The sequence below is a fragment of the Grus americana genome, chromosome 3 (assembly GCF_028858705.1).
Source record: "Grus americana isolate bGruAme1 chromosome 3, bGruAme1.mat, whole genome shotgun sequence".
In the NCBI taxonomy this organism is placed as follows: Eukaryota; Metazoa; Chordata; class Aves; order Gruiformes; family Gruidae; genus Grus; species Grus americana.
Window position 1 is genome coordinate 103,281,111 of NC_072854.1, and position 15,517 is coordinate 103,296,627.

A 15,517-nucleotide genomic window follows, 5' to 3' on the forward strand; every position below is an offset into this window, starting at 1 on the left:
CAAAGTAAAGGAGGGGGATGATCTTGGTTGCGGATGTTAAATAAACAATTTTTTTCTTACAACAAACCCTGGCACCCGTTCTCATCATGTCATGGCCCGTGATGACTTACTGTCTACCAAGCATGACCGAGCGATTAGTGGAGCCGTGTCGGTGTATCTCAGCAGTAATGGGGGCTCTCTTTCCATTTGCCTTCTATTGAAATCTAAGCGCTCCATTGGCCTGTGCATTTTCAGCTTGATGAATTCATTATTCCCCACCTTTTTTTTTTCCTTCCCCCTTCCTTTCTCAGGCCAGCGCTTTCCCAAAAAGCCAAGTGACTGTATCTGGTTTCTCCCTCTCTATGAGGGTTTGGGGTTTTTTTCTCTCTTTCTAGACAGATGTCAGAAAATGTCGCACTGACTCATCTGTTTCAAACAGCATTTCAGTATACATTTGGATCTATGTATATTAGACAGCAAACAATCATGACACTTGGCTTATTTATTTATTTATGTGGAAGAGAAAACATGCAGTTGTCTAACATCCTTCAACTAATGATATCGGGGAAAATACATTTTCAAATTCAGAGGCAAGGAAAGCGTTCAATTCATATTCCCCAGCAAACAAATGACACCACATAAATAAAATACAAAACTATTCAACTATCATTAAAAATGTGACAGTCATCCAAAGTAGGAAATTCAACAATGTGGCTGTTGCATTCTGTCTTTAAATATTTACACGGTATGGATACAGGATTAGGCTACCCTAAGTTTAAGTTTTCTTGGAGATATTCTCTTTCCCTCCTCAAAGTCGAACAGAAGGAACTTTGGCCATATGTCCGGCACTTCTAGATGTCCAGAGGCTTTTTTAGAGCACAGTAGGTCCAATACACTCAGAAGAGTTATTGTTATAAATCCCATAAAGAAATAAAGGCACATTATATATGAACCAAAGCATAAATTGTTTTTAACAGGGGCAAGTTTAGGAATGCCTCTGTGCTGCGGTCCAGGAGTCAGAGCAGCAAAGCAACATCTGAGCCTGGAGTCTAGTTCTACTTCTGTGACAGGTTTCACCTTTCTGCCTCCATTTCCTCCATAAAACAAGAGTAACCTTTTTCCATCTTAAAATAAAGCTATCATTATCTGTTTGAACTGTAGAAGAGCCTGCAAAAGTCTCTTGGATGAGGTCCCTATTACACTAGATGCTGTACAAACACAGAACCACACGCTATTATAATGTGGGAGTGGCGTGCTATTAATAATACATTAGGACATTTTGAAACTATTAAGCAGAAGAGTTATTTTAAAATTCTTATTCATTTCCTCTATTTAAAAAAGAATGAAATTTGAACAAATAGGTAAGGCAGCTATTTGCAGAATGCCAAAACATCCTTCTGGCTCTCTGAATACAGAAATGCTGTGCAGGTTGCTCTGCAGGGAAAAGGAGAAGTAACCAGCAATGCTATCCATGTTCTTTTACTGACTCCGCCACTGACTTTACCTCTAACCCTTTTCAAACCAGTTCATTTCACTGGGGTTCAACTTATTTATCACTCAAGTGGATACAGTATATCACGGGGACATAATATGGTTCAATTAAAGAAGACCCAGCCTAGAGAGATTTTAACTGGGTTTGAGGGCAGGAGTGATTATTGCACTTGATAGACTTGGGAAGTGGGGGGAAATTATAATTTATTATTTATGTGCAAATTTGTCATTATTGTTAACGTAGATTCCCCCAGAGCCTTGGATGGACATATTTTGGAAAAAATCAAATCAATAAGTGATTTAATATCTGTCAAGTGCTTTGGGATCTTTATTTGAAACGAGTGTTAGAAGAGCAATATCTTACTCTCAACTTCTTAATGTGCAAGCATGCCTTCTATTAATACTAGAACCCTTTGGAACCATTAGAGTTTATCAGCTAAATACATATTTTGGCACATTAACTAATTTTTGATTACCCAATTAGACTTTAACAGCTCCATCTATCATGTAAATTTTTCTTAATGTGCCGATTATGGACCCAATAGAACTTAATGGAGCTCCTTACAGTGTTCTGAGTCGATGCAGCTGGCACATGGACACCAAGGAAAGTATTTTCCTCCAAAGTGAGACTTACACGCGTATCTTCCCACATTGCTAATGGGTGTTATGGCCTCAGTCGTACCTGGGCACTGAGACAACCCAAGAGACCCAAATGCGATCCAATTTATACCATTTTACATGTTGGCTCTCATAGACCTCCGCTTTGGCCATTCCATATCAAAAGTACATCTCCTACAGTCAACTGAGTCAAGACCACACAAATCGAAAACCAGGGCCATTCAATCTAAACCTACCCCATGGTAAACTGCGATGGTTATGAACAAGTGATGTAGCGGATGGCCATCGCTGGGAGAGGCTGCTAGCGAAGTCTGCTTCCCTGCAGCTACGTTTGGCATGCAGAGACGTGCTGGAGACAGTGCCTCCACACCACGTGCTGCTGAACACGTTCTCTCCCACCCCCTGTCTCTCAGAAGACAACATGTGGGCCGAACTCAGCACTGGTCAGGACTCTTCCTCTCCCTCTTGCATAAGAACTATGCCATTTATCTTGTTGAGTGTTCCCCAGTAGACTGTCCCAGCTCACATCCCGTTCCCTATGCTCTTTACAACTACCTACCTACGGGGTGGAATGAACTACTCATTTCCTGGTGAAAACACGGACGCTTAAGAGCCACTGGAAGGAAGAAGATTACTCAGATCACTTGGACAACAGCTACAGATTAGATTGCCAGAACAAAGCAGTTGGCAGAGAAAAAAAACCATTTAAGTAGCAAATCTGCATCCCTTAGCCCAGAGGCTTAATGCATGGTATGGGTTTAACGCTAACCATGTTTGGCACAAGACTGAATACAGAATCTTTGCTCAGAACCAGCAAATAATTAACTGTTAGAAATGAAATGCAGAGCTATAGTATACATTCTGCTCCACTGGCTTTACACCTAGACCTGCCAAAATCTGCAGCTACATGTGTAACAAACCGGGGGTCTTGGTGGGCTGTCTCCTCTGCTGAAAAGAGATCAAACTACTGCCATTAGAAGTAAGGCAGATTAAAACCAAAGGAAAATAAAGAAAGGCTGCATTCAGACACACAAGAACAAATATTTTCCATGTTAAAGTAAACACTTAGAAAGTTATCTAATGCACCATTAACTAATTGAATTATTTTTTTAATCTCTCATTTTCCTTAGCCTATACAGTGAAGCTAGTTTGAGCCGTTCCCAGTTAGTTTCACTTTCTTTCTTTCCCTCTTCCTCGCAGGCAGAAAGCACAACACTGGAATGTTTTTATATCATGAAAAGACTTCAGTTAGCATTCCTTTCCTACGAGAAATTCCTTTTCTATTGCTTCTGCGAGAAGTCATTTTTTTAAATCTTATTTGTTTCCTTACAATGCTCCTTTAATAAAGCGGAATTGCGCCTCTTAAGGAAATAAGCTTTCTCTTTTCTGAATGTGGTCTCACCCTGTCAGTGCTTTCATTATTTTCCTGCGCAAAGTCCTTCCCTGATGTCTTACTCGGAGCAGCACTCATTGTTTGCGGGGAGCGTGCATTCAGCCCGTCCTGCTGCCGCCGGCTTCTTTCAGATGATCCCTCTTCTCTGTCTGGAATGGACTTTGGAAGAGATCTATCTTGAAGATAGTTTAGTGCCACTTAAACAAACAAACAGACGTACATTGTAAGTGCTGCCTGGGAAAGTATTAATAATGCTGCTAAATGCAGAGATAGGGTTAATTCGTTTCTATATTCTGCATCCTGCCAGACAGCCTCCTGACAATCACTCAGAGAAGTCTACTTCTTTTCAGAAGAGACAGTATGCAATGCTTTGCTTAAGTAAAAGGGAGATTTACCCTGCACCGCAGTTCTCAAACGAGGTCCTTTTTCCTCGAATACCAAATCTCGTTTCCCGTGACAGCGCTCAGAGAGTTTGACACGAAGGCGGCCAGTCCCAAAATCCTGGCATCAAGAGCTGCCGACCAACCCGAGGAGATCAGAGAGCCCTGTGTGCTCTGTCTCTCTGAGGAACAGGCCCTGAACAGGCATATTTACATCATCAACTACGTCAGTAGTGGGATAATAATGTGATTTTTGTGTAAACAATGCCTGTAAAAAGTCATAACAACAAAAACCACACAGCAGCTACTGTCGAAAGAAGAAAATGAAACCTTTTTTAATCTATCGACATATTCAGATGGTGTCCTCTGCTGCGATAACAACTTACTGTCCGTTGAATCCTGTGCTGCAAAAAGATTTCCTATGTTGAGATCTCACTCTTGGCTTTTTGTTATAAAGTTGACTTCTTTTCTCAGTCATCACTCTTACCTAATTTATTTTTCCATTTCATTTCTGGCAGCTGACCTTCCTGGAAGAAACTCCGGGTGCCTGAGCAGGTATATTTCTTTTACTACTCTCTGGCTGCATGAGGAAAAACAAATGAAGGTATACATTTTTAATCACACATAGGGACATTTCAGCTATGCTAACCTGTGTTCCTTTTTTTTTTTGCTATTTATTTGCACACATTGCAAGCTGTGCTGAGACCTTCTCTGTTGTTCTTCCAGCTACAATTTGCACCCATAAAACACGTGCGTGTTAACTTAGCAGCCACAAAGTGGACACAGGTCACGGTACCTGTGCTGCCAGCTCCTGCTCTGCACAGCCATCCATGCGGCTCCAGGGACAAGACCAAGGTTGGGCTCGCAGTTGTGCCAAACTGCAGGCACCGGTTGTTATGCATCAGTTGTGCCATGAAAGGGATGCTCCTCCTGGAATCCCATGTGTTGGAAATTCATTCCACTGTTACTACAGCTCTAAGAGCAAATGGAATATGTCTGGCATACAGACAGTGGCAGGAGCCATTTAAAAAGTTTGCCTGATGCTTTAAGATTTGATATTGCGCACAAAGTATCACCCAGTTCTCAACGAACAGGTTAAATGTAGTTCCAGGGGTGAAAACTAAACTTACTACCTTCGGTGGTAATTATGCCCAATTTACACCATTTCCACTGAATTAATCAGATCAAAAAGAAAAAGAAAAAAACAAAACAAAACAAAACACACAACTATCATTTCAGTGTTTAAGAGTGAGACTTTTGGGTGGTAAGTATTACCGTATCTAACTTTTCAACAGTATTTTTATTAATGAACTCAGAGCACTGCATACCAGGAGCTAGTACAGTTATTTCTGTTTTACAGACGGGGAAATGAAACAGAGGAGATGAAATAACTCTCAACATGGGTATCATCTCCCATATAGCTATGAGAATCCTAAACCCAAATGTGAATAGACAGCAAGAATTTCTACTGAAAAAATAAACTTTATAAAAAGACTTCAGGAATGGAAACGTAATTCCCATAGAAATTCATACTCTCTTTTTCCAATGATTCTGCTGGAAACAACATTTCTAAAATTGCTTTTCCAACCCTTTTGGGAAATCCTTTGGTGTTTTTATTTATTTAACATCAGGGAAAATATTAAATGCAGAAGTAGTAGGTAACATTGCTTCATCCAGAGGAGTGCCCAGAGATTGGAAGAGCATTTCCCCAGCAGAGGATCTCAGTGTCTCACTATGACACATGTTCAATTCAAAGTCAATGGAAAATCATAAAAATGCCGAACTTACACAAAGTAAACCATTACATACATTAGCAGCCAAACACTAGATGCAGAAATTCTGTTTCCCAGGCTCTGCCTCATAGTGCTAAACTACATTTTGCCTACCAACACCTCAAACAGAGTCCCATTTGGGGCTGAATTCACCAAAAAAGGTGGCAGTTCTCTTTTGAGCTTCCTCCAAAGATAAATGTGAGACATCACACACGAAAAAGCATGCACAAGTGGTTTAAAAACACCCTCTATAGCTCCCTGCCTTAGCTGCCCTATGGAGACAGATGCACACGCCCGTGGGCTCCGCTGGGCTGCTCTGGCTCGGCTGACTATTGCCAGCCTTTGGCCTGCGGGAGCTTGGCTCTCCCTTTGGAGGCTCCTGATGCCACCTGGGCTTTGCCAGGCTCCTTGGCCTTTGCCTTTTATCAATTTAATGAATGTGCATGGACACACCGCCCAGTTCACTCCTGTTTGTTGTAAAATATTGGCTGTTACTTGCTTTGGACTTTGCAGCTTTTCACTCTCCTCCCTCTCCTTGCATACCTTTGATCACACAGGTTATTAGTAAGTTTGACAGTTAAAGGCTTATCACTGAGCAGGCAACTCAACATCCATTTAGATGAAGTGGGGCAGTAACACCTTTCCAAAACTGCATCTTAGACTGGTGAATCTCACTGCACTAAGTAGCCTAAAATGTGCAAAGCCCTGGTGATCTGGACCTCTTTGTCATCTTGGGCTTCATGTTACATCACTTAAGTGAAGCTCTAAATTCTTGTGAAGGAGAACTTACTGAGGAAAAAGTGCTGATGTACTATTCCATGTAGAGACAATATAAGGCCTGGCCGTTGGACGAACGCGCAACATCTTTACTGTGAAAAACAGCCGGCTCCACAAAGCTGTTTGTTCAAGAGCCCATGCTTGGTTTGCAATACAATACTGATGATAGCTTTGTTCTCATTCAAAAGCACCTGTACTTGAAATATCCGTCCCACAAAACGTAGGATTTGGCTGGAGGCAAAGGAAGCATCTATATACCTGAAAGTTGGACAAGAATTTATTCATCTGTTATAAACAGTAATCTTGAGAAGCCAGCTGCTCCCAACCCTGAAAATGTCTAAACTTGGTATGTTTTTCAATTTCTAACTTGAAAGTCCACAGAACCTTAGAGCTGCATCTCTACTCAAAGCCCAGGTTATCTCTCTGCAAAGGACTGGACCATGTAACATGTAACGTGCACCAAAACCGATCTAGGAGCCATAAACTACCTCTGCCTAAGTCCCCAAGCAGCAATATCTATGGTGTCAGGCTAAAGCAAGCACTCAGCAGCAGGGTCAGAATTTGCTCAGAAAACAACTCAGTATTGCCAGTGTCCAAAGGCATTCTCTTGTTCCTCCTGCGAGAATGTGTTTCACGTAAAATAAAACTCAGAAACAATATCTTTCATCAGTCACTCTCCTTTCCCCCCAAGGCAGGAGGGTGCTCCAAGTCAGCACAGTCTGTTCCGAGATATCTGAGCGCTCCTCTGTGAAATGCCAAAGTAGCACATAAACAATAAGCACCATCACTGGACTGACCTGTAAGGTCTTTACTACCTCTGGAGTCTGGACTTGGTCTAGTATTTCTGGGTGGCCCATAATTACTTTTCAAGTTATTCTCTTTGCTGTGGCATCTGCTGTACTGTTTAAAATAAGTTTATGGTAAAAAGCATAATTCTGAGTTAGACATTTTCCATCTCATTTGCATATCATCCATCCTACCACATATCAGATATCACCTTTTATTTCTTGGATTATCATACAAACTTCTCGAGTACTCAACATTTCCTTCACTGTTTTATCACAGTACGCCACGTAGTCTTCAGGACATGAGGTGCTAACTACTGCACCGTGCACAATCACAGTCTCAGTGTGGAATGTCTTGCTTTAATAGAGAAATAAAATGATATAAGGTCGTAAGCTAAGACTATCATAAAGTGCATTGTAGGTACCCTATACTTAAATACTCCCATGCTGCCTCTTAACTCCAAGTGAGGCAATTTGCCTAATGCCCATAGAAGTGACACAATTAATTCCCCTCCCTTAAATAATCCTAACCTTTCCTCTCTAATGTGCCTCTGTAAAAAGAATGTTTTCTAAAATAAAACAAAATTTTAGAAACCCATATCCTTAAAATCCTTAGCATTAGAAATACTGAGAGTCTAAAAAAAAATAAATTAAAAAATTCCTTCTTTCATTGTGTTCAGATAACCACTGGAGACCCCTTTCTCGCTGAAATGGAAACCAAACCCCACAGCAGTATCATGAGCACTGTAAATACACTCAGTGGACTGTATGAAAGTGGCCTCGGCCATAAACAGCAACCTCAGCATCTTTCTGTTCATGTTTCCTGCTAAACACCTGCAAAGGAACCAACAACCTCCAAATTAGTCCTTAGGATTTGAACTTTTCTGTCCTGACAGTGCAGCGCTTCCATGTTACTCATCAGTCCAGCATTTTGCACATCATTTGATAATAGGCTAGGTGGAAGAGGTGCCATGAGCATCACCTGTACCTAAAAGGGAGTTCTAATTTAAAAAAAAAACCCTCCATTTGAAGCATTTCACAAAGGGAAAGCATCTGCAGGTTTAGGAGTATCACTTAATGCAACATACTTTCCATGTACCCAAGAGCATGGTCCTCTTGTAGAGCAGTCAGAAAGTTGTAAATACAGTATTTATTCATCAGTCATAAGTTCAAAAACCAAGAAAACCCAAAAACCTGCCTCTCTGTACTGAATTGTACAAACTCAGCCTAAAAAACTCGGACCATCATCTTCTGCAGGAAGAATTTTTGGTGTATCAAGCAAAATGTTCTCCAACTGGATCATTGCCTCTCAGTGTTTACTACAAATGTCAGCAACTATAGAAATAAACCCAAAATTTCTTCTAGAAAAAATTAGGAAGCATTGTAAAAGTTATACTGGTATCTCAATGAGAGTTGTTTCACACGAGAAAAAAAAAAATCGGAGTTATTTCACCTGAAAATTAAAAATGGAGCCCCCTAATCAATGAGGATTGGTTAGTAAATATATTACCTGACATTTTCCTCAGTCACAAGGATGAGAAAAGGAAATTTGGGCATCTTAAGTGTACATTCACACTTGCTACTAGACTTTAGATACGGGAACTGCAGGGTAGTTACAAAGTTACAGTTAACAGTAGGGTCACTACTTTTTGGAAATGTAATTATTCTTGCTGTATAATTTATTATTAAACTGTATAAACTATGCGTGGCATGTGCAATCACTAGTTCAAAACAAAGAGCAAAACACAGGGATTTTATGGTATAAATTAATGTTGGTTCCACTACTGCCAGGGGAAGTTTTGCCACCAGCTTCAGCCAGCGTAGCATTTGCCCTCAAATCTTGATTGAAATGAAGTTTCAGTAGCTTACAAAACCCGTGTGGATACTGATTCTTTCCAAGGCCTTTTACTGGACAGAGTTTTTATTTCAGATGAGCAATCCATCTGTTTTTCTTTTGACCCACTGGTAAGCAAGCTAGGAGCACACCACCTTCTCACAGCCATGACTCTTAAACCCATCCTCATCAAGTCACAGAAAATGGGGCTAGGAGTTTTGTTAAGATGTCTTGATGCCTTTTGTCCTCCTCTGTGCCTCCAGGCAGGACCATCGATGCCTGTTTCTGAAAAATTTCCAACAAAAGAAAAGCCACAACATCCCCAGTTGCCTTTTTCTCATGTTTTATTTTGTCTACCTTAGAAGGTCATTCCTACTACCTAATCTGAATTTTGTTTGGTTTTGTTTAACAAATTACTTCCCATACCCTCCCATTTCTCACCATGGAGATGGAGAATAAATTACAGACTTTCTTTTCCACCAGTCTTTTGTATTTTTACAGCCCGTTGCCATGTTATCCCTCAGACATCTCTTTTTCAAGCTGAGCACCCCCAATATTGTCAGTATTTCCTGACAGGTTGCATTTCCTCGCTCTTATCACCCTCATTGCTTTTCCTTTGGACTTTGGTCTCCAAACTCCCTGTAGCTTATTTGGGGTGTGCTGCCCAAATCTGCACTTAGAGGTATAGCTGAGGTCCTAGCACAGCCATGAGGAGCAGAAGTCATTCCATACTCCTCACGGGCTGCATTTTGTATTTCATCTTCAGCACTTGCTATGAAGAAAAGCTCTTAATTTCAACGTGAACACTTCTTCTGCCAGCTTCACAACTATTCTTAATTAACTAGAACCTTTAACATTGTAAACAGCATTAGATTAGAAGAAGTCATACTTAATTGGTTATCTTCACTTAGCCTACACCCCAAAATGACAGAACATTTCAGGGTTACTACCGGAAACATGTAAACATAGGCATGCACAAACAGCCCAAGTACAATTAACAGAGCCTTAATCTAATCTGTATTCAGATGCAGATGTACAGAGATAAATAATCTACAGCTACAACATAAACACCCACACACGGAGTAGTTCGGTAACTGAGAGGTTTATCTAAGTGATTAAGAATACACAACTTTTCCAGTGCCAAAAAGAGGGGGAAAAATAAGATAGCTAAATCTAACCCCAGCTAAAATCTGATTCCCTTCATTTATTGTCCTGAGTTTAGATAAATGTATATATGGAAGAGATCATATCTACTTTAGCATGTCACACTGCCTGTTCCTCCTCCATGTAAAGAGGTTCAACTCCTCTGAAGTCAATCCAAACACATATATAATGTAAACATGTGTGTGTGTGTGTAAACCCAGGGTAAATGGGAGTAGAATAAGGCCCCTTGTAAGCTTAGGTCTTGCTGGTAGTTGTGACAATAGAAAACCAAGAAAACTAGTATACCATAGTTACCTACTATGCAATAATTATAATGTAATTATACTGTAATTACAGTACCTGATTATTGATGTACTGTAAAATAAACTATTATCAAGTTTTTTTACTGTTCACTTCTATTTACAGTCATCTCTGATAAAGACTAAGCCTCCCCAAAAATGCATGATAAAGCTTCTTATCACAGGTTTTAATGCCTCTAATAACTACTGTAATTCTGTGTGATTTAGTGCTTTGAATAATCCACCAGGATTTTTCTCTAGATCTTTAAAAGGATTGTAATGTGTACAGAGGTGTCGTAGTGATTAAATTTACAGGACACTTACCAAAACAGTGATAAGAAGGGATGTTTAATTAACACATGTACACGTTGTTCAACTGTACTATCATGCAAAAATGGAAAGACCTGAACGAGACCCTTATTTTCCTTTCAAAAATGTTAAAAAAAATTAAACAAAGGATTATCCTCACTATAGAATATAGGAGCAGACATTTTGAGGGCAACAGCAAATCCAGGCGGCGCCTGAGAGCGGTACCACCAGCCTAGTGTTGCGTACTGGGTAAAGCCAAAGTCCTGGTACCAGTCAGACATCCCAGAGAGAAAGGAAAAAATGTCACACGTGGGAATTCACCAGCTGAGTTTGAGATGTCGTTCCTTTGGCTAGTGGATAGTTCAAGGACATTGCAGTTCTCTTCAGCTATAATGCCTGAAAATATCAAGACTTTTAGGGCTCATTGACAAAAGTCATTGCAGAAAACCATCTGAAGGTTACTTTATCAGATGTTTTTGAACTCTGTCTCAGAAAGGCACACAGGCGCTCTAGAAAATCCCTTTTCCCTCCATCAGTAGATTTACTTAATGGCCAAGGCTATCCCTTATTTATATAACAGATAAGTAAATTTAAGTTAAGCGATGAAGCGCCCCAGCAGACTAAACCCCAACAGAAAAAAGCAGCAGAGTCAACCATATAGCGGCCAGTGGAAGAGAACCTTTATCTCTCTAAGGATGTTTTCCACTTTAACTTCTCCTGACATTTTGTCCACTGTGATGCTGACCAAAAAAAAAAGTGATAGAGAGATCTAAAGGTGTTCTCATATGCGATCAAAAGATGAAAAAGAAAAGTCAAGAAGCTCACGCAACCCATATTCCCACTGGGGAAATAGCCTTTTTAATATTAGAATTGTTTGTACTTTGAAATGGAAATCCCAACATCTGCAAGTGCATGCAGCTGAAGCAGAGTTCACTCCTGGATGGGCAAGTGCCAGGTAGTAACAGGACACGAGAACAGGCTTTGGCTCCATGAATGGAAACATAAACCTCTCCTTTATAAAAAATGATTCTTAATGATCTCAAAGGCCTCCTGGTTTAGTATGGACGATGAGTGCCACTGTTTTCTTTAGAATGAATCCCACGTATTTTGCATCACAGTCCTGGCACAGGGCTGCAAAGATGAAATCATCCCTTGACCATCATTGTGGGCACGCCTGCTCTGATCTGCAGTGCTATGCGGGGGCACACAAATACTGGAAATGGTGTAACTGCATTATTACTGTGCTCTGCACAGGCTTTTATACCCTGCTTCTCAGCAAGACTAATTATTCTAAAAGAAGCCTCGCACTACTGCAATTATCCTGCTCCCAAAACCTGAGTTACATCATTTAGGACACTGTGCTTCGCTATTCAGGCACATCCATGCAGCTTTATTTTTTGCAACAAAGATTTTTACTGGGGGGAAGAAAAAAAAAGAAGTTAACAGGAACAAGCTCAGAGATCATGAACAAGGCAGAACATTTTAACATAACAGGAATAGGAAGTAGGCACTGAGGGTGTCAAAAATCACGCGCTCCTGAGTCTGACTATTTATTTACCTGGCACACGGGACTGCTTACCTGCGTAATCCTTTCTCTGCAGCAGGTGAAGGTGAAGGTGTGGGAACTTCCTTCTTCCTTTGCTGGCAGTATCAACTGAGCAGTGCGGGGATGGAGACTACGGGAAGAATTTATTTCTCATCTCTGTCATCAATAAATTACTAAGGCAGCTTTCAGGACTCTCAGAGTTTAAAACATATACCCCTTTGGCTAGCTACTCTCTGGATGGGCTAGCATACATGCTGCCCTCTTGCATAAGGCTGCAGTCTTTCTATAGGAGAACTGACTTTTTTAATAAAATATACAAGTTTCTCCTGTGACACAGCCTCCTATTCTGAGCTCCAAAGAAAAGCAGCACAGCATTTTACAGTCCAGAAGGAAAACTGTGGGCTTAAGACTCAAAGGTTACCTTTCAAGAGCAGGACCCCACATCTATTACTAGTATTATTACAGGTTTGGAGCTTGTTGAGAAAGGCCAAAACTCCCAAAGAAATGAACTAGTCATCCCCTTTACAGTTTGTGCTAAACATCTGAAGTAAATCAGTAATGCATACAAAACTTCCCTGACAGTAGGACTGGCAACAAATCTGAAAATCAGCACAAGTTCATCAAACACTTGGTACATCATCCAGACCAACTTGCAGGGGAAAACTGAAATGGATTTAAATCCAACTCTTCCCTTCCTGGGAAAGAATTTACAGTAGTAAACATTATTTAATGTCCCTATTAAGGGAGAAGTTGACAAATAAGAAAAAAATAGCATCTCCTCAGTGACTCAGAAATTAGCAGAGCAGCCTTAGTCATTTCCACTCTCTCTCATGAGTTAATCGGACATTTTTCCACCATTTCATATATGCCTGTTCTTTCCTTCTGTGCCCAGCAAAACTATGAGCTACTTCTGAATGCGATGGTTAATCACATTTTTGTTACGTTTCAGCACTAGATGGAGGACAATTAGATTTGCAGCTGAGAAAAAGGAGGAGGGGGAGGAAAAAATAAGAGAGAAAGAAAGAACGAAAAGCCATCGCCTCTTCAGCCAAATGACTCAGAGATGGAACATCAACATCTTCAGACCTCAGGAACGTCGATGATGTAGCTAACTGCATGGAGGGTGGTTTTAATCTCAGGTAAAACAATCTGGTTTAACTACCCCCGAGTACTAAGCCACCTTGAAGTTTAGCATTTAAAAAGTCCAATATTTACATAAGCATATCCAGCTTGCTTTTCCCTTAAAGAAACTTGCCTTACCTTTCCAATCCTCTCTCTGGTCTTTGCCTTGGTACAGAGACAGATGTCGTAGAAGGCAACTGAACGTATTTCACTGGGATATGTAGGCCATATCCGTCGTTATTACAGAAACAAAAATATGCTTGTTTTGATCTAACTACGTGTATTTAAAGAATTACCAGCAGAACATAAAATGAAGCAGAGAGGTCTATTTAAGGTCTGGGTGTTCCAGCTATTTTTATGGAAGCTGCCACGGATTTCAATGGGACTGTTGCACGCTGAATGGTGGAAGGAAACGGCTCCCAGACCAGAGTTAACCCGGAGCTGTGTACAAAGGAAAAGATGCTCACCCTATGGAAGGCATATGCAAGAAGAATTGCATATGTTAAAGACATCTGCACTTTGGCAGAATTTGGACAATGACTCACTTATATTTAATTATGTAAAAATTTCAAACGGGGCAAACTCCACCATAGTGACTCACATTAGTGCTACCACATGATCTTCTGATAACTACATCAGTATATAACTCATGTCTCTGCTGCACAGAGTTTCTACAGAGAGAAAGACATATTACCTGACTAGCATTAAAAGGACTCCATGTTCCCAGCAATGACTGGTACATTAAGTAATGCTTCGGAAAGTAGCACATAGTACACTGAGGTTGGTTTTTTTTTTTTTCCCTTGACACAAAACTACATATCCTCTAATGACAATAATTCACTGTCATTCAAAAATCAATTTTCTGTTTGTGTTTTATTTCTTAAAATTTATACAGTTGTGGGGAAAGATTCCAGAAGTAGAAACTTAGATCATTTCCTTTTCCCAAGAAGAATTATGGTGCTGCAGACCTCCTCGGGCTTCCAATCCAAGACACTCCCACCCTGTCCTTACCTGAGTGGCACACACCCCCTCAATACCTTCCAGCACAAAACCTTCTGCCTAGGTAGGTACCCAGTAAGGGTACCAGGCAGTTTCCCATGTTTTACTTCACACACATTCTTGGATTTTTCCCTTCTACCTCCTGCACTTTTCAACGTAGGTTTGGTTTGCTTGGTTTTGGTGTGGACTATCAGAATGAAGTGATTATGTGTCTTACGTCAGGCTCACAGGACTGATGACCTTGAAATGTCCAATGTGAAGAAAAGCTATCCTGCATTATTCGCCTCAGATTTTAAAAAGGAGCAAAACACTGTATTACTTACTTCAACGTCGTTAAGAAAAGGGAGGGTCCTCTGCTGATCTGTATTGGGTCCCTTTTCTGAGCTCCGAGAGTTGCTGCATTTGTATCCTGGAGTATCACTGCATTATGCTCCCATTAAACATTTGAAAAAGGGATGTCCACCACAAGGCTTTCTAAACACCATTTTCAGGCTTACTGAACATGCTGACAGGACCCTTAAGTAGCAAAGGGATATACAAAAGGCATATTCACTACTTGTATTAATGTGGCATATACGGCCTTTGTGAATGCCAGGTGCTGACTATAGGTGTGGATGAGGAGTATGATGAATGGGATGATGAGGGGAAAACAATGTTAATTGTGCAATTAGTTATGTTTGTGCAATGCTTTGCATAACAATTATAGGCCACTGGTGGACTAGTGATCCAAAATGACAGCCTTCCAAAGGAGTTCAAACAGCTAGGAAAGCCACTGTACCTTCTGAGCAACTACTTTAGAAGGCTAATGAAAAATGTAAATGATCTCAAGTGGCCTTTGTACGGCTTTGTATGATGCTTGGATCCACAAGTCCAGGGTGCTTTCTCCAGCTGAGAGTGGTAAGAAGTAGCAAGTGTAGAGGATGCCCCGAGGGAATGTCCCAAGCCAGTGAGGTGCTAAAAGGCATGGGAGTGAAGTCTGGCTGCTGAGCGACAGAGCTGATAGGAAATGATTGAAAGTGTTGGGACCAGTGTGGGTAATGGGCTGGATCAAAAAACAGTGAGCAAGAGGA

The 15,517-nt window shown here is 40.7% G+C and overlaps 1 protein-coding gene across 20 annotated transcripts in view; it reads right to left on the reverse strand.

Annotated features, from left to right (window-relative positions):
* ESRRG (estrogen related receptor gamma) overlaps positions 1-15,517 on the reverse strand; it is a 407,282-nt gene that overhangs the window by 323,315 nt on the left and 68,450 nt on the right. The window contains exon 1 of one of the 20 annotated variants that reach the window (XM_054819003.1): positions 3,877-4,195. The exons of the other annotated variants lie outside the window; for them this stretch is intronic. The gene's annotated coding sequence lies outside the window, so the exon portion shown is untranslated. Of the gene's footprint in view, positions 1-3,876; positions 4,196-15,517 lie in introns of those variants that run through there. 20 annotated transcript variants of the gene reach the window in all.